The following is an 18,198-nucleotide window of genomic DNA, read 5'->3' on the forward strand; positions in this document are numbered from 1 at the left end:
AGATTGGATGGATGTGTAGAAAGAAATGTAGAATGTGAAGGGTATGTAGATACCTGAAACATAAGGACATCTGTTTTATGAGGACATCTGGTCCATGACTGTCCAGCATATAAACAGAGACGAGACAGGAAAAGTATTAAGCCACACTTTTATACGGACACCCTATAGAACAAGAGACAATACCAAAGCCAGGTCTGCGAGGTCGCTGGCTGATGGGCTGCTGAAGGAACCGCTCAAAGGCTTGGAGAGGTTCAGCCTGAGCTTTCTCAAGTGTTAAGGAGGGGTGAGGCACGCAGTGAGGAATGAATGACAAGGTTATCATGGGTCCCACGGGAAAGAACATGCTTATCGGTTGCTTTCAAGGGAATGTGGCAATGTGCAGTACTTAAGGGATGTTTAGCAGAAGGGCAAAGGTAGGAAAAGGGAGACATCCAAATGCATGGGTGAGGAACAACATGAGAAAATATAGAGAAGGGCCTGGTCATGTATAAGTAAGTTGTGCTTCAGTATGCTTATTCGGCCAAACCCTGTACATGATCACTGCAGTCTGTTTTATCCTCTTCTTACACCTAATTCCTAACTATTTTTTTGGATGAGGATGGTTACATTCTGGATGGGTGTAATGCTAGTGAACCTCGAGCTGGAACAGCTGATGAGCGGGATATGAGATCTCAGGAAGAGCCATCAGAGACACCGTAGATCTAGGGGATCTACACCAGTGAGATCAGGGTCTGAGGACATGCTACTAGGCAGAACTAAGGTCTGAACCAGTTACTGGAGAGACCTCTGCATGTCTGCGTGCATGTGAGCTGAGACATGCCAACAAGCTTTGAGCTTGATTAGCTGGAGATTAAGGACCATGCATTAGTATTCGTGTTTGCGTGAGTGCTGCTTTGTGTGCCTGTTCTCACGTGGCACCGTCCTCATGTTTGTGTCGATCTGTTGTGTGATCTAGGCTTCTTTAACATAAATACCTAACAAAATTCATAGGGACACTTTTATTTGTAGGATGATCCATATCGGATTAATTTCTTGTCCATTTAGCGTATTGGTTTTGTAGATATGTAATTTAGGTTAGCATATACTATTCTATACTTGAAATTTTAACTGGGTTACGTGTTCAGCCTTGTCTCATGTTCACTGAAGGATACAGAACAAGAGAAATCACCAGCTGGCTTGTTAAGCGAGTCTAACAGAGAAGCGCCCACCTTCTGATGCAATGCCATAACATGTCCTGCTCCATTTCCAAGCAGCAGTTACGACTTTGGTCCCGACCACTCTGAAGACTACTAACACTAATCCCACAGATGGCAGGAGGCAGTTCATGCAGCACTACTCTAATAGAAAGGATACGTTTGAGTCAGTGGATCAAATACAAAGCTCCATTAAAAAAAAAAAAACAAGAGACCTCTCTTCTGAGGTAGGTTTAGTTCCCTTTGGGAAAGATGTCTGGATCTACAGCTTTCAGTATCTTCTCCTTCCTTTGTTTTACACTGGTTAAATATAACCTTTACTGTATTTGAGATTACTCTGCTCCAAGGATACTTTCTGTGCTCTAAAAAGAACGGACAGAAGGACAATTTCTGAACACTGGACCTCTCAGGAAAAATAATAAAGTGTAAGTATTGTAGGAAATATTGCAGCCTTCTTAATTTACCTTTTACTTGTCAATGGAAATGCATGCCAAAGCTTGCACAAATCTAACAGCTTGAAACTGCATTATTGTCAGGTGGAAGCAGTAACAGCATTGCAGTGGATGACCTTAATTGACAAAACATGCTACCTGTCACCGATCAGCACAGAAGCCATGCTGGTCCTCCGGGCTCTGTCTGAAGTCTGACAATCGGATGTGAAAACCCGACTGGCTTGCTTCCCTGGGGACGGGGAAGGTTTGGCTGAAAAGCGAGGATAACCAGGACTCTCAGACTGAGCAGAATTCATGCTTTGACCTACAATCAAAAGTATTATTATCTCACATCTAGAAGAATGATAACTTCTCAAATGTGAACAAAACATAGGTGAGTGATCTTTCTTCATATCAAGGTGTCGGAAAACTGGCCCTGGAATCTGGCTGTTGCTTATGGCTTTGCAACAGCAGAAGCAAAGTCAAAGCAAATAGACGTTAGCTGTTTTGACTATTACTAGGGTTTTGAACTCTACTCTGAAATAAAAATTATTCTGTTCCTCCCAGCAGTGAAGAAAAGAAGCAAAACTCTTTCTTTCAATCACTGCATAATGGAAATTGCCTCTTCCATCCCTTGGAAGGCTGTAAAAATCAGAGCCAGAGATACAAAAAGGAAGAAAAGTGAAGCTTCAGGTTTTAAATGGTTTAGCCAAAGACTGCTAGATAATGAAGTATTCCAACACAGCCTAAAAATACTGCGGTGACAGAAACCAAAACACCCTTCCCTCTTCTATTTATACTCAGTAAGTGGGTATCTGAGATATTGTTCAAATTTTGCCAGCAGGCATAACTGGAACACCCTCTTCTGCATTTAATTCTGCCTACCCTGCCTTACAAAGCAAAATACAATGGAAACAGAAGAGGATTAAGAATAGGTGACAAAAATTGTTACAGACTGACAGAGTGATAAAGTGTGTTTCTAAAATAACACGATCTCCTCTTCCCAATAAGACATTAAGCATTCCACTAAGAAGAGTTCCACAGACCTAATTCAAAGATTAATTCACGGTTAAATGCTTACTTTCTGCATTTTACTTAATAACCAGTTTTGAATAACTCTTCCTCCAAAGGAGGTGAAGGAAATCTAACAACAATCAAGCCTTCTGAAACACCACAGACATTAATTGCCAGCTTAATTGACATAACACGCTGCACCATCCACCTCTTATTCCGTGATATTTCCATTATTAAGAAAGCACGTTTCAATATATGAAAATGTAAGTATTTAAACACATGGAATTATTTTTAATGCCATTTGTTACATACACAACAGAACTAAAATATAACCGACTGCTAGCACAGATGACAGTATATATCCAATAACTCCCAAATTAAAATGACAATTAATTTTAAGTTGTCTTCTGGAAATTTTTAGTAATAATTGGTTTTAGTGTTCTTAGATTCTGGTTTTCCAACTAGCAAAATAAGCGCTTATTATTTCACACGCGCACGGATTCTGAGCAATTCTGTTCCACGGGTGTGGGAAGGAGAAGCTACAAGTGAGCAGAACCAACTGTCAGAAGGTTTTTTTAAACAGCAGCAGGCAGCACGGCGTTCCTGAGACACCCTTCGACCACAGCCACCCTGCTCCTCTCCAGCTCACCATCTGGGCAGACACCGGGGAGCCCACAGAGCCCAGGGCACTCCAGGCAAGAAGCCACTGCCCGCACAGCAGCTCGGCTGCACTGACCGCTTACATACAGTACCTGTGAAATTATTACATTTTGAGATATTTCTACTGCAGTTCAAATCATCTCCATGAAACCTTTCTGTTACTTTTCTTTGCCTTGTTTATATTATTAAAGTGACTTTTGTCTAAGAGGAAAAAATCTACTCCATTTTTCGGAGAAGGGTTTGGGAGATGGGCAGGCTCATTGCTAGCTAGTTTCAGGGGGCTGATACCTAAAACTCAAAATGGATATGAAAGGAAGAAAACAAATCTCCACCAAAACAGACTATGGTAATAGTGTTTAGTACAATATGTCTCTTAAGAGAAATGTACTTGTTCAGACTTTCAATCTTCTGCACTATTTCTTCTGACATGCCTATGGAACAGCAGGCAGACCGTACAAAGTCTGTACGTGGCAAATGCACACGGGATTTATTACAGACAAATTTACCTGTAACATCATAGGGTAATTTAGTCTCATTAGCAAAGTAATTTGCTACAAGTTTAAAAAAGTGCTGAGCAATTCTAGCTTAAAATAGAGTTGAATGTTATGCAAATTGCTACATTAGCTCCGAAGTCTAATTTGTTTAAGGAATCTAAGCCAGGGTTTGGATCTAGGTCCCGTTTAAGAATGGTTTTGTAGAACTGTCATTAAGGACTTGTTAGCTCAGACACAAAAGCGATATAGAGCTGTGAACAGGCATAACTGAAATAAATTCAATCACTGGTACACATACAATGTTCCGCTTTAAGTTAAGTAAGAACTGCTCTCTGTGTGCAAAACTGCAGCACACAGAGACGGAAGCGGATCTTTTTTCTGCATCTGTAGAAATCAGGTAGGTGTCTGGAGCAACAGTTCTGCGACACCTGAGGACGCACAACATGGGGTCAATACTCAGAAGCCTTTTTTCAAGGAGTGGATATTCTATTTCTGTTACTAAGCATACATTTGTTTTTCCCTGTGTCTCGTAAGTGACCTCTTTAGATCCTGGGATCTATGTATGGGGTTAACAGAGACTGGAAAACATGTCCCAAACAGAAGGAGACTCCAAATCACGTTCCAAAATTAACCTGAAAAGGTATGAATAAATAGCTCAGTCAGTAAGCCTTAATGTATTCTGCACTGTGATACATTTTGTATTTCATGGTTGGTAGGAAGGCTATGCCTATTGTAAATCAAGGTTTTAGGATGATTTTGTTTTCCTCTAAAAAAATCTCTGGCTAGGTATAAGCTACCTATAATTGTAAAGCACTTTACCCTAATGCTCTTAAAAAACATTAATTTGTAGGGTGACACAAGCATCACATTCTAAATCTGAACAACCAGCATTAATGGGTTCACACAAAGAACACTCCTAACTGCAGGCACAGAGCTGACCTAAAGTGCTTGGCTGACTGTGAAGGTATCAGCAAAGCAATTTTCAATCCCACTGTTAAAAGCAGTATCTCCTAAAAAGAACAGATCGGCATTGACCTGCATTAACCAAGCTTCTCAGCTTGTGAATCGATGGGGGTATAAACTAACACCGAGGAACACACACAAATTAGGAAAAGTACGCCAGAGCCAAAGCCCTTAGAAGGTATTGTAATTACTTGATCTTAATTGGGGGTCTTTGCTTTTCAAAACAGTCAAAAAAGGTACAACGCTAAAAAGGTTCAGCAGTGTGTGCTTTACAGATAATGTAACAGCAATATTAATTTCAGATGCAAAAGACATTGGCATCACTCAAGCACTGATCCAGTACTGTCTGAAGTTAAATGAAAAATGATAATTAACGCCAAAGGTTTGGATCATTTACTTTCCGGTATTTAAAAAGAATTAAACATCCATTTGAGAATGAAGGATTACATTTACTAGTGGGAAAAAATTGACATATATACTTCACCTAAGAACATCCTGGTATTCCTATAACCAGATTCCTAGTGAAGTTAAATAAGATATAGAAAATTCAACCATTTTTTTATGTAAAGAAAAAATAAGTTTTATAAAAAATGCAGTAGGTCAGTACTTCAAATATTTTAAGAGTAATAGAGAACATCAGCTTTGTGTTAGATGAAAAATTCTGAAGCTGTAGTTAACTATATTCAGTTAAGAGTATTAGTGGGATTTAGTCAATGTGAACACAACTACCATCTTGGAACAAGGTGGTCACCAATAAGACCACAGAAAATGCCTATTTTTTCAGTCATTTAAGCCCACACAACAGAACAACTCTACCTGATGTTTCAACTCTAATTGAAAACTGAAAAAGATCCTTTTTTTGATGCTTGCTGTAGCTATCTCAGACAGTCTGCCTCACAGAATACATATCACGCCACTTCTTCTCAGATTAAAAATACATTCACAATTTATTAGATCAAGCATCATGCTGCCCCCTGATGACCTCTGCTCCTATGACATTCTCTACTGCGATTTAAACAAGAGGTATTCTCTCCTTGCAACTAGTGTATTATCCTCCAGAGAATCTCTCAGTCACGTGAAAATTTTCTGTCTTTATAAAGCTGAAGTATGTGGGGGGCCAGTTACGGCCTCAAAAGCTAATGAATGCATTCTCACAAAATCCCTCTTTGGAAGGAAGTTTTGCTAAGAAAAACCCAGACGCATAAAATTTAACTATTTGCCTAAGGTCAGAAAGACAGGCTGTGGCACAGCTACGACTACGACCTGTGATTTAAGAGTTCCAGTGCAAAGCTGCACTGCAGAATCTTTCCTCCATCTCCCTATTTATGTAAGTATTACAAATGAAGTAAAAGTCAGCACAAGTAAACCTGCCTTGAATGTACTCTGTCATATCCACAGTTCAATATGCAAAATTATATATATTAAAAAGTATGTATTATAATAAATGGGTATGTATACATATAGATATACTTGTACTGGTTTGAATAATATCTTTTTCCTCTTTGTCTAGCTCAGGTTCTCTTTGCCTCTTTGTTCTCTGTTTCTTTCCTAACAACATAACCTTCCATTTGCTTGCTGAACTGCCAATAAGCTTCACCTTCCAAAAGCTGTCCAGCACAATTCAATCAGCAGCCTACAGAAAAAGCGTACAGAAATGAGGAACAAGCAAAATCACCATCAAAACCAGTGCCACCTCACTGCCAATGGACTAACTCTGCTTCCTACTCTGTAAAGCTTGCGAGTTGCAGCAATTTTTCAGTTGCTCCCGGACGTAAGAATGGCAAAGTAGCAGTTTCGGTAAAAGCCCTCACCCCAAACCCTGCAATCCCGTTGTGTGTGGAGTAAGGCGTGTGTCCCTTTCTTTAGGGCCTTGCTTGGTTAACCACACGGCTGCAATCTGGCTAGCGAAGCCAACGGCCAGATCCATCGTGCTGCTGACCCTGGTGGGCAGCGTTCCCGCCTGCTCCTCAGCACCTGTGGCAGCAGCAACAGCTCAGCTACAAGGGGCTGGTTTGGACCCATCGTGTCATGTATCATTTTGCAGGAACTACTTCTTTAGAGATGTTAAATGATCCTTGTAGGGGGCATTACCATCCCTACTGTTTATACAGACGAGTATGCAGAAACAAATCAAATCTCTTTGCGAAACTAAAAGGCGTTATTATATTCCAAGTAACTCTTCAAGCCACACCTCACAGATCTAATGCATTTCCCTATCTGCCTAAACCAAGGTCTCTACAAGATATCAACGTTACAGACGTCAGCCATTTATCTGTCAAGAGTACTGTTCCTGGATGAGGAGGACAGAATCTGGCCTATGCCTAGTAAAAAACGTCCAAAACTTCAGAATTTCAAAATGGATAATTTTTCACATCTTGTTTGTAATTGTCTTGTTTTTTCTTGTTTTCCTCACGTGGTATGAGTCATACCCTGAGTTATACCACTGTAAACCCAAGCAGAGTAGGGTCGACTTCAGCAGCAGCGGTATAAATTGACTCTGAGATTACGTCAAGGACTCTCTGGTTCAAGTGACTTCAAATGGTTTTCTGCAGTGGCTGGACAGACAGGTAGGCATTTTAATTATAAAGCCTTAGGTGTCCTTATGCCTCTACAAACCTGTGCCTTCTGCTGCAGCCACTCTTGGTAGCTTAGTAACAGCCACCTCTTTGTATTTTTGAACATGCTATGGAGATCGGCTGATGGTCTTTACCTGAAATGTTTCACTGGCATGGCCTTTTTATCAGGACTGCAGTTCACCTTATTGAAATCATTGTGCTGCCAACCTTTTCAGTGCAGGTATGTTACGAAAGCATCAAATTACAGATACTGATATCAATCTAGGTTATTTTATTTCTATATATACTGTGCAAAGTCCTACCGTGGCTTGTGGGATGATGAGAACAGCAATAAAAAAACATGCTCTACAATAGGAAAGTAATCCTCTGCATTCACACATCAGTCTAATAAATCAGAGAAGCAATTGGTAGAAGAGTTATGAATAGAAAGAAATCCATGGCATATATACCAGAACATTATACCGCTTGAAAAAGTTGCAAATATATTTATTGCCCATTGCAAACGTGGCAACATCACATTACTTATGTCAAATGACACTGTCTTTCAGTGTGTTATTATCTTTCCTTCCTTATCGCCTAATATTTTAAAAGACAAAAGATACAGCTTTTACAAATGTTTTAATACAACCGGGACATCTTTCCCTCCTATCAGAGGAGGGACATTCACGACACAGTGCAATGTCCTTACTGCACCTGCTGCATGCCACAGAAAGTAGCACAAAGGCATTCACCTTGTGCACATAATACTGATTTTCCTTTTTCTCTCTTCTTACTTGCGTGAAAAGTCTTATCACCAGATGTTCACATCTGAATTTTCAGGCTAATTGAATTGATTGCCTAAAATTCTCTTCTATGCAGTTACTCATTCAGAGGCAAACTCTGGGTGCCCAGAGCTGAAAAAACCAGAAACCTTCAGCCAGCATTCTCCTCTCCTGCGAGGCAGACACTGTAGGAGTGAGTGCTAAACCCAGGCAAGTAAGGGATCTCTCGACAGGTTTTGTCCAAGACCTCACCCACTCCCTTCAGCCCACAAGACCACCAGTGCCAGGCCCCCGCAGGGCAGCGAAACAGAGGTCAAACTCAGCATCCCAAAGATGTTTGCAGGCACTGCTAACAGTTTGCGGTGTAGTGCATAAACAGGATAGTCCAGACAACAACAGCGCAGCTCCAATTATCTCCATGAAGTGTGGACAGTTGTTAATAATTAAAAAAAAAAAAAAAATTTGGCCTGCTTTGGCTCTAAATAATGGTTGCTGACAATTTGTTAGTATCACAGAAAAACAGATCTTAAAGAGGAATGTGTGGGAAGAGTGGGCAAAACTTTGTCCATTTAGCTACTCCCTGGAGAGGGAAGAAGTGGCAACGGGAGGTTGGGGAACATGAAAGCAGCGTACAGCTGTGTGTGGGGTAAAAATATCGATACATATTCTCAATATTAAGCCCATTACTTTGGGCTTATTAATTTATTTTAAAACATAATAATGGTTTCCTGTAAATTCATTCGGTTCAGTCTCTTTGCGAGATGAGAGAATGATGTTATGTTACAAAAAGACTGAAAACAACAGGAAGGCAGCAAGTAAAATGTCTATTTTTTGCTTATCTATCATAACTCAGAAAAAAACAACCACAACTACATGTTCCATTATGTTTATGAAATAATATACTCCTGTTCATTTCTTTTTAAAACCACATCTCTTCACAGGACTGATACTTTGTCACTTTACAGGACTGACACTTCACTCCCAGTTGAGGCTATTTTTCAAAAGCAATGATTTTGAAATGTGAATGCAATAAATCCAAAGCATTAATCAAGATCCCTAGCAGAGCAGAGAAGCAAAAGACAAGAACTGTCCCTTGCAATCTGTCACTACTTTGCTGTGCAGTCTTCAGTTAACATCCTAACTCCTCAATTTCCTCTTTTAACTGAACGATACTCCAGTGGGGCTGGTCATTAATTCCTTTATTTAAGAACTACAATATTTTCCTAATCTTACATTAAATGAAATATATGCCAGGTGCCTAGTAAATCATTATTATAATTCAGGTAAAGTATCCTGACCATGAAATCAAGAACAACCGTGGTTAAATGACCCTAGAGGGACCCCAGAGTGTAAAATGCCACTCCTTCTGTGCTACAGAAAGCACAGATTGTGGGGCCACAGCACAGCACTCCGTGACATTCATTAATACTCAGGCTTAATAAATGTTAAGACTGTGCAAAAAGACAAAGGCAGGCACTCTATCGTCAGAAGAGATAAATGTAATAAAATGATAGTGCATAAATTAGATGGTGAAACTGAACAGAGAGATGCACTCAGAAACGCTTCTGAAAGCAAGATGATCAGTTTAGGATTTAATTCCCTGATAGAAAGTAGGCTTTAATGCTTTTAAAAAAAAAAAAAAAGTGAAAAGCCCTAAACTGAAGTGAAAGGCCTACCATTTTATAGTTAACCATGTTTCTGGAATTTACCAGCAAAGACAACTGATTTGCAAGAAAAAACAGACTGATATATTCTGCTAAATATTATTTAGTAACTCAGCGCTGGACTCTAGATTGGGAGAGATTAGTGAATGCAGGTCTGGTTTTTATTATTGTTATTTTAAATAACATTGTCTTAAGACTATTAAGAGTACAAGTGTTCTTAACAACAGCGTTAACATAGATTATTGCGACAAGACCAATGCAGCCCTTTCTGCCTCATCAGTTTCAGGTAGTATTAAAAGAGGCAAAACATTCAGTCACAAAGTTGTATTACAGGCCGTGAGCTAGCGCTTTTTTGCTTCACACAATTTAAACTATAAGAGGAGAGAGGGTATCACGGAGACAGCATAAAGGGACATCCAAAGCAGACATATTAGACACTTCAAACTAGTGCTGTAGTTACTGAAATGCTATCAAATGTATTCTCTTGCACACCTATCAATAGAGAAGGGCTTGAAGTGCAGAAATCATTGTTTTACTGAGGAGAAGCAGACCATTTACATCTGCCTTCCTTAACACAGAAATACATCTCAAGCCACTAACTGCTGGAACAAATAACATAGAAGGGAGCAGTGAGATTACAAGAGGTTACACAGGTCTGAAGATGGGATCAAATGGGGCTGATTTAAAAAGAAAAAAAAAAAGCAGCAGCAATAGAAGAAAACAAAGGTTGCTTTCAAAAAATCATCCCCTACGGAAAGAATGTGAGACAAGCCACAGTTAGTATATCAGAGTGATGAGATCTTCATCACAGGAAAAAAGGGCTTTGTTTCTATAAACCTAACAAAATAGCGAAATCATCCTTCCTCTGTTCCAGGTTTGTGTTTTATGAATTTTCCAACAGGATAGGAAAAATACGTCTTCAGCCCCTATATACCCCTCCAAACTCACGTGACTGCAAGAATGCCACAAGATGCATGGTGCCAGTAAACTGGAGATAGAAGGACCACTAGGACACAGTCCTGGACCTTCCCCTTTCAACTCGAGCGATAGGAGAAAGCAGTGATTTAGGACATCATAAGAGAGCCTGTCGCCAGTGAGGATCCAGTATCACGTGTCCAGCCCCGTGGAGCATGAACCACCACCACCATTTCCTTTGGGCAACCTTCCACCTCCTGATGCAGCTGCTAATGGAACAAGAAGTACCCGAGAGCCCTACAACGGAGGACCAGGACAATCCTCTCCACACTCGCTGCTCAGCCAGGGCACACACCTCTGCTCTCATGGGTGTCCACGTCAAAGGGGAGCATTTGGCATTTTTGGCACCATCTGAGTATATCCTAAAAACACCCAGAATGAAAGCAGAGTGGGACGTCCCTCACAAATGCTTTCAACTTGAAACCACAGAAGTGTTCATATTGATGGGTTGTTGCCAACTCATCACCTTTGAGAAGAATAAAAGGAAATAATCAAAGTAGAATAAAATTATCACCCCCGTTTTACAGGAGAGTCTGTGGTCATGTAGGACTAAAAATGGACTTAGGGCTTGAAACTTAGTGAAGTGCTTTCAGTATAAACCTATTTTATTTCAGGTATACAGCTTTTACTGTATCTGTTCATCATTTATGATATCTTCACATATTTACCCCATCTTTCTCTTCTCTCTCTGGCTACAATGAATCATAAATACGTAATCTCTTACAGCATGATAGAGTGGATTTGAGCCATAGGTATGCTAGAGAAAGCTAAAATAACAGATACTCAAATTGATCAAATTAACTGTTGTTGTTGTCACAGTTTGGTTTTGTAAATTTTATCATTCCCTATGTTATAGTTGACCAAGTCTCATATAACAATTACAGGTCAGTTATTTTACTCTTTGCAGTTACTTCCCATGTAAGGTCTACGCAGTACACCACAAATACTGTAGCAGTGTAGATGTAGACTCTGTTGGTTGAAATACACTCCTCAAGTACCATCAGTTCAAAAGCTCTTTGCAAAAATAAAGCTAAAAAGATAAATAAGCCTTGACAAGGCATGAAAAACGGCATTCCTCATGCTGAAGAATAAAAATCTTGAAAATAATTGGATAAGAAGTAATCATAAAGCTCTCTGCATACTTCTTCTTACTGTGAAGAGTAAGACTCCGGTGCTGTTCATGGCTGTGCACGGAAGTTACACTTATCTTTCTTTCAGTGTCAAATCATATCATTGCATGACAAGGTGCAAGGAGTGGAATGACTTCTTGGAAAAACTATTCCAATAATGCAAACTAAGTCATTTTATGAAAGACAAATCAAAGGGTCATTTGCAAAAACACTTCAAAAGTAAAATATTGAAAAAAAAAAATTTGCATTTTGTATATGGTTAATTGACAGTAAAAAACCCCAACCTACATTGTAATACCACACAGCACCTGCTGACTGACTTCTTAGAAAACAGACTAGAGGTCAGTAAGAACCTGAAAGCTAAGTCCTGTAAAATCATCATTAATGGGGCTTTATAAAATAAAAAATCTAAATTCTTACATGAAGACTGTTTCTGGGTATGACACTGGGTGCTGCTTTATGTCATTAGAGTAATTTCTACCAGTAAAAACTACAGAAAAAGTGTATTTGAAAGGGACTGTTTGACATTTACTTGCACAGGTGAATACGACTGCCCAGGGTGATGAGGAGACAGACCCAAACCCTCCTCCACGCAGGAATCCCAACATAGTTAAGCAAAAGCATGAACATATCAGGGCTCATTTTGGGAATCAGGTGCAGGCAAGCACCCCTTCACGTGAAAAATCATCAGTAAAACAGTAAATTTCTTGTGAAGCCATTTAGGGAAGTATTTCTCAAACTGTGAGATTTTACCCACACACATTTTTAGCTTATGAAAATTATAGTTATCAGAGTACTAATAAAATGTTTGTAACTGAACAGGGAAGTATACTTTCTCCAAAAGTATGCAATTATTGTCTGCACTAAAATGCACTCCCAACAAATGTTTTAGAGCCTCTCTGCAATTTTTACTCTACTTTTCAATATCACCTATGAGATAGTTCTTTCATTTAAATTAAATATCATGTCTGTATCATCTTGCATGCAGAGATTAAAGGAGTTTACATAATGTCTTTAATAGAAAACTGACAGTATCACCACCAGACAAGCCAAATTCTAGCCTTTAGCTGAAGAGAAAACAGAGAAGAGAAAGGCTATGTGAAGGTGAATGCAAAACTATGATTCTTCTTCAAACACATCGGAAAAGAAAGATATCCTGTTTTCCCAGGGACCCCTTATGGAAACACAGGGGAATCATGCAGAACACTGTAGAAACAAAATCACAGGTATCCTTCAAGAATGAAGAGAGCACCTCCAACCCCCCTTCTGGATGCTTCAAATGTTATGAAGAATTCTGACAGCATTAGCCAGAAGGTCTAAAAGCAACACCATGGACTTGAAAGGACATGAAAGAGATATAGGTGAGAAAAAAATATATCCTGGAAGATGATGACAATAACTTACATTTGAGAATGAGATCTTTTTTCTTATAAGGTTCATATTCGTATTCCATTTCAATCAGATGCACTATCACACACTTAACAGAATAGAGGATGCAAAAGAAAGATGTATATTCAACAAGCCCTCACCAATAATAATAAAAAGCAACATAAATATAAAAGTAATGAAGATAAACAAGAGGTTAGTATAATCTAGGCATGCTGCCTGACATATGAAAGGGCAGTGGTATCGTGTTGAAAGGGTTCTAGGCACATGCTGAAGAACTCACAGAAGAAGACACAGAAAAACTTTTAAGATTAATGACAAAATCAACGTGAATGATGGTTTTGAGCAAGTCTGGAAAATAGTTGCTTTCAGCGTGCAATCACTCATTTTTTTTAGAAAACCATGCAATAATGTCTAGACTGCTACTTTTCTTCTAAGACTGTGTGAAGTGAGTATATGGGAACGCTCTCCAAGATAAAGAGCAAACTGTCTGACCCAGAGATGTTTATTAAGGACGCAAGGGAAGGCTTCAGGCAGGACAGTTCAGTAGTTACTGTTCTTTTATTTGGCATCGTTGCACAATTCTCCTGAGATGACAACCACAAGTGCTGTGGCTTTGACGGCAAAAATTAATTTCCTAGCTTGCAGAAAGGAGCTATTGGTGCCAAAACCCCCGAGTGACCTGGTACACCTTAGCAGCTGATGGCAGGCTGCCATTTTCCATGCGAGCAAAATGGTGTTGGCGTGTGAAACTGCACAATTCAATCCTTTTATATGGTGACCTTATACAAAGGAGTAAGCTGTCATTATAGGAAGAAAAATTGCTGTGGAAGAATGAATCCTGTGTTTAACAGAATGTGCTCTTTTAAAGAAATGTTCTCTGCTGACTATTTTAAAACGTTTCTCTTTTCCTATATCCCCTGCCTGTTCCTTCTTGGCATCCAGGACCAGCTACTCTGGCTCTGCTCACAATCTCACCATTGTTGGTGTAAGAGCCCTCTCCTTAGGAGAAAATGCCATCTGAAAGGGCCTTCTTGTGCTCTTCTGCCTGATCAACTTTTCATTTGCCTTCAAATATCAGGTCAAAACTTTTCCTCCTCTCCTTTTGCCTTTTAGTTGCATTCTTCAGTCATCAATGAAAGAATAATTTATATAATGAATCACTAAAGTATTCTGAGATTCTAAATATCAGAATTGTTATGTCTAACTGTAATGGGCTGCCTGGTAATTTTTACAGCCTTTAGCCTTCTGCCTACTTATGTCCCCTTTCACATATATGAGATCTTCAGCGAGGACTGGTCACTGCTCAACAGGAGATGCAAAATCCAGTTATTGGACATTAGCAAAAATAATGCAATTTCTTCATCTCCACTCTCACGTCTGCTGCACCACCTAAGCACCAAGAACTGAGAATAAAGGTAGAGAATGAGAAGAGCTACTGACAGAAGATGTGGTGCCTGCCTTGCAGTCAGCAATACTTCAGGAGCACCTGTGGAAAACTTCCAGCTAAGAGCAGCCGTTGCAATCACACTTCTAAAGACTAGCACTGAACGGTTTTGAGCAGCATAGAAGCTGCAGCAGCTGCAAGAAATAACTCCACCATCTTTATCAACGGTCAGTGTTCATCACATTTATCGACTGCTGTACTGGTATGTTCAGGGCTGGAAGTGGAAAAATAAAAATTCTACCAGAAATACAAAACCTAATTCCATCCAGACGTTTTTTTGTGAAAAAGTAAACGACTTCTGACATCTTAGTAGCCAGCCTGGGATATCCTTACGTAAACAGTTACCAACTTTGCTTGAAAGTCCTTTAAGTTAGAGAAGGGCATTTGCAGACCTCATTGGTCTGAGAGAATGGCTACATAAAAGACTGAGCAGGGCGCATACACTTATGTAGCAGCAAAGGTACATTTAGCATAACGTCATCAAATTCAGAAGTACGCCTGAGATCAACACGTGTTTTAGAAATAACACCTGCCGTAAAGAACAGAGTCATGGAGGGAAAATGATCTCTCATTTCCCTAGCCATACTTTCACCTTTTTTGACTGAATTACTTTTCATAGTTGTGTTCCATAGAGTATTTCCACCTCCTTTTCTTCAGGGGGGACAGAGGAAGCAAGGTATAGTGTTCCACACTTCAGCCAAAGAAATTAAAATATTTTAGCAGAGAAAAAGACAATGGTAAAAACATAAAAGGTGTTTGGAATCTCAGAAATGCATGTAGTCATAGCCACTATTTTCTATTTCTGTCTAAATTTTAGTTGACTGTTTTACTTCAAAGGAATATAAAGGCCTTCGTCCTACCAAGCACATGATGAGAATTTTTACACAAATACCACTAATCGCTTATGAGAGCAGGACAAGTTTACCACTACACAAAAACAAAACTGGAAGATTGAAAGAACGGTCAGGTTCAGAGGACAGATCATTCATCACCTTTTTGGTGGGCAATACAGTATAAATCATGCTTAAAAGATTAAAAAAAAAGTGTTTCAGGACAGTTATTTCCAGAAACTCTGGGTGAAATAGCCATTAATTGCAGTGTGACAATTTGCTGCTCATTAGAGATAAAGATAAATGAACGTTATTTTTTTTTGTCGGCTAACTCCAGAGATGAAACATTAACAACTGCATCACATTTCAAATTCAATGCAACCAGTAAATAAACAAAATTGTTGCATAAGGTTATTCATTCTGTGTGTGTGTACGTTCAAGTGCATGTAACACATTACCACTGAACAATTATTTAGTGAATAATATTTGCTTTTTCCTTCGTGCCTGCCAGGCGTACAGAATACCAGCAGTTTTCCTGACTTATGCATTCCTATGTTTGTCCTTTTTCCCAGGTTGGAAGCACCATCAACACAATTTTCTTTCTTTAGTCCCAGTTATTTGCTATGCTGAAGCTAGGCATTTGGTAAAAAACCACAGTTTTCTGTGCTTCAAAAAAATTGGAATTTTTCAGCTTTGTAATCTCAAACTTAGACCTGGACTTCCAAAATTGGTAATTACTAATTTGACAAGCGGTTGCAAGGAAAATAAAAGTTCGGATGTGTCCTGGTGCTTCTTTTCCCTGCACCTTGTGTCCGAGCTGGTGCGTTTCCCCGCGACCGCGTGCAGCAGAACTATCGCCCTGCTCTCCATGCAGAAGGAATCGGGTATTCAATGTGCTCGTTCTCAGAGGAGAACCAGCCACAACACAACACACAACTGCAACAAAAATACTTTGCAGAAGAGTAAATTTTGAGATCAGTTCCTATTATTTAGGTCTGAGTCATAATTCAGACACATCCTTATCAGTTGGCACGTGAGTTGCGCCAGGTAGGTTCAACAGCACCATTCAAGTTCCTCTGGCTGGGGATAAGCCTAGGAAGAATCTGGGATATCTGCTGCAATATCCTGTTATCGAAAGGACTTTGAACTCCTCACACAAAAGGGTCCTCAAGAAATTCTTATTCAGTGGGGAGCTCAAGCAGACCCTAAGCACACTTCCAATTCCTTTGGGCAGATCCTGATTCCAACAAACACACACAGAAACTGCTGAAGTGCTCCGCTGAATCACGGCCTAAACACAACAGCAATTACAGTTATATACTACAGGTTGGTCGACAGGTACAGACAGACAGAGATAAAATAGTTTAAAAACGTTAGATGCTTTAGATAAAGAAGCTTCACAAAGCGTTAGAAAAGTAGACAACACATCTCATTTTTTATCTTCTTAGAAAAAATACACAGTATCACAAGTCTGAAAGCACATTCTCGGGTGGACTTTTAAAAAAAAAATGTATTTTGGCGTGATTCCAAAGACAGTTTACGTATTCTGGAGTAAGGAATATATCAAAGACCAGAATAATAACAAATGAAGGGGAGAAATTCTCATTTTATCCGTTACCCTTTTCCAGAGAAGAAGCTCAGAGAGTTGCCTGGCGCTCTGCTGTTTTATACGCTTACCTTCACCCCTCTAGCTCGTGAATCTGAAGTTTAGAGGCTGATGTCCTGTCTGAGCAGGATGGGTTAGATAAACAACAATCAGTCTTCTTTCTCCCTAAATGGTTTGCAGCAAAAATCAAACCATCTTCTCTCAAATGTGAGTTACCTAAGGGCTCCCAATCTATGGCCAACAGGACGAAGCGTAGATTGTACAATGAATAAATTGCTCTAATCATTTAACTGCCTTTCTTAGAGATTAATCAGTTCTTTTACTTAAAAACTAATTTGTGAGTAAGGATGAGAAATGAGTATGGGGAGAGTGTGCAGCTAAAATTTTCAGCAATACCTGTAACAGAGTTCTCTCTTCCAGTGCACAATCTTCATTTCAACACTCACATAAATATTATTTTATTATTATTTCTAAGATGTTTGAGGTGATGTACACAACCAGTGCAGTTCTGCTAGTGTCAGCAGACCTTACTTACTCACTCGGGAATTCCTTCAGCATGAAAAAGCCTAGAAGGGAAAGCTGCTATAGCCGGATAGACCCACGGACTGGCATGTGCTCAGGGTGAGGATAATGAAGCACTAGCAAGCCAGCATCACTGCACAGCTCAGACAAACAAGCAATACCAGATCCTGATCTCAGTTTACCTTTACGCGCCAGGCTAAAAGGTGCCAGTACAGGCAGAGATTTATGTGCACACCACATTTCCCTGATTAGCAGCATCTCTGAGAGGGCCAGGGGAGGCAGCTGGGGCTGGTAACAGCTCCACTCATTCAATTTTAATTGACTACTGTGTGTTTGTCAGATCCCTCAGAGCCGCCTTCCTTCTGTTTTAACTTGTGCCAAAAGCTGAACTGGTCCCATTAACCACAGGGAATGAGCAAGCCAGCAGTACTGATCAGCTACAGGTACAGAACAAAGTCTATATTGCTGTTTGAATTTTAAGATACAATCTGCACTGAATTTCAAGATCACAGACCAACGAACACAGTTCAAGCTGCAAATCCAGTG

General features: G+C 39.7%; 1 protein-coding gene across 9 annotated transcripts in view; it reads right to left on the bottom strand.

The window, feature by feature from the left end:
- The window catches only part of CTNND2 (catenin delta 2), a 694,166-nt gene that overhangs the window by 160,385 nt on the left and 515,583 nt on the right, over positions 1 to 18,198 (bottom strand). The window lies entirely within an intron of this gene.

This window comes from Opisthocomus hoazin, chromosome 3 (genome assembly GCF_030867145.1).
Source record: "Opisthocomus hoazin isolate bOpiHoa1 chromosome 3, bOpiHoa1.hap1, whole genome shotgun sequence".
In the NCBI taxonomy this organism is placed as follows: Eukaryota; Metazoa; Chordata; class Aves; order Opisthocomiformes; family Opisthocomidae; genus Opisthocomus; species Opisthocomus hoazin.